The sequence below is a fragment of the Macrobrachium nipponense genome, chromosome 7 (genome assembly GCF_015104395.2).
Source record: "Macrobrachium nipponense isolate FS-2020 chromosome 7, ASM1510439v2, whole genome shotgun sequence".
Taxonomy (NCBI): domain Eukaryota; kingdom Metazoa; phylum Arthropoda; class Malacostraca; order Decapoda; family Palaemonidae; genus Macrobrachium; species Macrobrachium nipponense.
The window spans coordinates 66078483-66083482 of NC_061109.1; positions in this window are offsets into that span (position 1 = coordinate 66078483).

The following is a 5000-nucleotide window of genomic DNA, read 5'->3' on the forward strand; positions in this document are numbered from 1 at the left end:
AATTTTATAATAAAATAAAAATCGTTCGACCCTTGATACTGAAAAAAGGAGAGAGAGAGTGGTGAGTGACGAAAGCAAAAGCTTCATCAGATCCGAATCCCAGGTCGTGTCCCCTGTGCCAGGTAAGCGAGAGTATGCATTTATAGTTAAAGTCTTCTCAGAAGCCGGATGATCCGCAATATCATAAGGCATATTCTTAATTTTCTCTTCTCATGTCACACACATCTAAAATCTGAAAGCACCAGCATATTCAGGTTGAATTTATTTGTATAATCCTGGTCGCGTGAATGATGCAAAATCCGATGATAGGTAAAAAGTATAAAGAATTAAATCCTCCTCTCTTCACTTTCGTCTCTTACCACTCTCTCTCTCTTTCTTTCTCGCTTTTCCAGTCTCATGTATCGAACGATTTATGTTTCATTATCAAAAGTATCTAGACAATTAAAACCTCTTGAGAAAAATGGTAAGAAAGTACGATTATTTCTCAAATATGGCAAAATTTAACATAAAAATTCTTTATATGGGGAAAAGAATCAAATAAATATGTCATTTTTGCTGTGCTAAACTCTGAAAGAGCGCAGGCACTAAAATCGTTATAATACACAATGCAATTTTGTGGTCAGTATACCTATATATATATATATATATATATATATATATATATATATATATATATATATATATATATATATATATATATATATATATATATATATTTACCTTCTTATCTTGTGGAAAACGTGAGATGAATGAAGAAATAAAAACATATTGCTAGTTTCTAAAGCTACAGACGAAAATATGAAATACAGCCACCGCCTAGTTCCCGGTATTAGCTAGTCAGAGGCCGCCAAGCAAACGCCTCGTAGGAATCGGGCTCACCCAAGAATCTACCTCAAGTGAATCAATTATACTAAGTTATAAAATTATACGTTTTACTCGGCACTTCCATCAAGGTACTGAGAAAAATTCTAGATTCACTGACAACATGGAAATGGTAATTTCACCTTAACCTAACTTTCCTCAGCTTAACCAACCCAAAGGTTCATGACCCTACCAGACATGACGGTTCCGCCTCTGGTCTCCATCAGCTTGACCTAAAAAGGATCCTAGATCTTAGAATTATTGCTAGATCTTATTTCTTTGTATACTGTGTAGCCATTTTCTATACCGAGTCAGTTAAATTATACTTCTTTGTACTGAATGCTATACTCAGTCAGTTAGATGATAACTCTGTGTATTGGGAGATTTTATTTTTCTATACTGAATCAATTAGACTATATATCTGTATTGTGTGGTTATTTTCTTTATATTGATTAACCCAAAAGTAGTTAAAATAAACAGAATATTTCAGCAAGGAGTAGATATTATTTCACAACAATTCAGCCAGGCATGGCATTCACATATTCTCATAAAAATTATTTTTATTCTGACGAATTATTCTTATCAAGACCACTTCATTCTACCACAGCTGCTTGATTGCGTGTTGCACTCCATCCTCACTTTCTGACAGCTATCAACTTTTATGTCTCTTAATTATCCCTCATGCTCGTGCACGACTTTATCAACAGAGTGAAGCGACTTCGATTGGTGATTCTTGTTCTGCCTGGCTCTTATGGTGTTAGTTAATTACTTGTTTTTTTCTGTTTCAGCGTTTTCGTTCTTATCCATTTTATTAGAGGTTTGATATGATTTATTTTGCTCTACTTTCGTTGGTACGTAATTCTTTCATTAGTGTAGTTCTGTAGTTCAGCAACTTTGTGTTTGGTCGAAAACTGAATGGGTGACCACTAAGAAAGGCCAGAAGGGCTCGACATGTATGGGCCTTTTATGTTCACAAGGCATACCGTCTGTGTGTAATTTTGTTCCGCAATTACTCTTCTGACATTCCTGCACCATTGTGTTTTAGGGCAAAATGTCGTGTGGTAATTTTTCTTGGCTGCAAAAATTTCGAACGATTTTAATTTTCAGCCACTTTCGGTTTGATCAGTAACTGGATGGGTGACCACTAAGAAAGGTTAGGAGAGCTCGGTATATAGCTACATGCGCCTTCTCTATTAACAATGAGAAGCGTCAGAAGGCAGTTTGATCCCATGAAAATCTTGCTCCATTGCATATCAGGACAAAAAATCACGTAGTGTTTTTTTGTCAACTGCAGAAATTTAAAACACTTATTTTCAATCAATTTCGACCCCTGCATTTAGTTCTATATTCGATTCATCGTCTACTCCAGGACATAAAAATACCAAAATTAGTTATATATTTCTATAGTAATAATGGTTTTAAATTATACAGACAGCTATTGGAGATTTTTCTTCATCAACTTTCTCAAACAGTGTTGTAAGAAACTTTGTCTTAGTTAATATTGTAGCATTGTAGAAAGAATAAAATCGCCGAGTCATGACATGGTATATTTCAAACGTAGCAATGTACAAAAGAGACAAGTTAAAGATTGTTACTGTGAATCGATTAGAAAAATCATTGTAAGTTTCTTCAGTATTCATTATGATAACAGATTTCTTGGTCATTAACGAACTCGGTTTTACGCAAATGTGACTGAGATATGAATACGAAATTCTGATTATATCGTTTAAAACGATTCCTTACGAATGACAATTAATGGATATCACAAACAAGCATTGCTATAACTTGCCATTAATCCATAAACCATTTATTAACGACACTGTACTCTAATTACCTGTAATATTTCACCAATAGTATTTCTATCTGTATCTCCATAAAAGACAAAGCTAATTAATATCAGCTCTAAACGAGATGGCATAAAAACCATTCAGTGAAATGGCAACATTAACCTCTCATTGCCGGATGTTACCAGATGATGGATATTGCCAGGTGAATTGACCCGTTCGGAAATTACATTAATAGACGATATCTAGACGTGAATGAGTGAATGAGATAGATGAGGCTACTCACCGGTGTGAATTCACACGTAAATCCTTTGTGATAGCTCTTTGTCACAAACGTCCCCTGAGGTCATTATTCATGATGTGTATCGAGTTTAACTAGGTTACTGTAATCAAGGAATTATTGACATTCGTATTTCCGTATGTTACAGATAATTCTGTACGCTTTGAACTGTATTTCTCATATTCTTTATAAATAAATTACTGTAATCATTGAGCCATTTATCTTTGTATTCTAGTAAATAACAAATATATACCTGCATAGACATTTTCGAATGATTTTCTTCCGAGAGTGATGAAGTAAGCATATAATCTATATTTCGTGGCTTGTAATATTCACGCACTCAACTTTTTTGCATCTTAAAACTCTAACTTGTTCGGAAACATTTTCGGAGAAGACGTAAATGATGCTGATTGGTGCTGCCTTGGACTAAGAACGCTTTTTTTTTTTTTTTTTTTTTTTTTTTGAAAAGGAAGGATGTTTCAGTGCTGAATCTTCCATTCAAGATAATTTGCAAAGCTGCTTTATTTGAAGGCAATATGCCAAAATACTTATAACTAGACCAAGGGTAGTACTAGAGATGCATGTCTACCTACCTAGTTTATTTTTCGAGTTCTAAAATACATTACTAACCATCCGGAAATTATGAAATTAATGAATAGGATACTTATAACTCTACTACCACGATCAACAAAACATTAGTAACTATGAGACATATGCATAATACATTTTTAAAGAACATATTAGAAAACATTACACAACATCTAATAAAAAAAGATGTGGTAATCCGTTCATTAACAAAGAAAAAACTCATAAACGGAAACAAAGTTTGCAAAAAATAAAAACACCGAATTCAACGAAAAGTAACATGAACAAATATAGGCTACATGTAATGAAAACAGACAAGGTAATAAAGGCGTGAACAAAAAAAAAAAAAAACTAAAATCTTCGTGAATGCCATGGGGAAAAACAACCAACAAATGCATAGAATTTGACGAAACGCAACCAGAAAAGTGTGTATCGCAACGAACGTCGGAAACTGAAGAACTTTCATGTGCGGACGGGAATCCCACTGATGGAGAGGCGTCATTCGCGTGACTGACTGCTTTCTTCACATGTCAATTATTGCGGAATATAGATAGATCGACCGACCAAAGACAAAACTACGGAAATTCTTCATCACGTAAAACGGAACGGAGCGTAAAGAAAAAGTGGCGTTCAAGTTGATGAAAAATAACTTTTGATTTGCAGAAATAACTCCGATTTCCAGATTATTATTATTATTATTATTTATTATTATTATTATTATTATTATTATTATTATTGTACTTAAGACGAAGACCCTCTCTCAAGCATACTTTATTAAAAGTAATGGCTACTTCAGCAATGTTACACTTTTAGAGATTCTTCTCTATTTTCCGGATAGCGGTTTTTTCCGTGCTACTTAGACAGGCTAGTAGAGCGCCTATTGAGGTCATGATCACATACAGTCAAAATTGGTGTATATTTTTGAATTTTACAGATGAACTATGATACCATAGTCATCAAAGTCACTAACGATATCTCTCTGTCTGTCTGTCTGTCTGTCGTCTCTCTCTTCCCCCCCCCCTCTCTCTCTCTCTCTCTTTCTTGAAGCAAGCGAGTTTTCGTCTGGAGCTGCCAGACATCCTTGGGCTGGGAAGCTGAGGGTGGACTGATCTTGAAGTGGTGTCAGTCCTCCTTTATATTTGGGGTTGACAGCAGGGGGTCTGCCCATGCTGATCTACTATTGGCTGGTGGCGGTAGGCTGTGACGTCCCGCAGCGTAGCGAAACGCCCATCAACGTAAAATTCAAATATATACACCAATTTTGACTGTATTTGATCATGACCTCTATAGTCGCTTTACTAGCCTGTCTAAGTAGCACGGAAAAAGCCGCTATTATTATTAAACTCTACGGGATATACCCTGAAAATTTGACTACTGCCTACAGCATTTAATAAAATGAAAATCGTCTTTGACAATTACCTATTTAAGACGTGCCAACCTTCAGTGCGTTGCTCTCCAGTTTTAGCAACAATGAGAAAACAATAATTAGT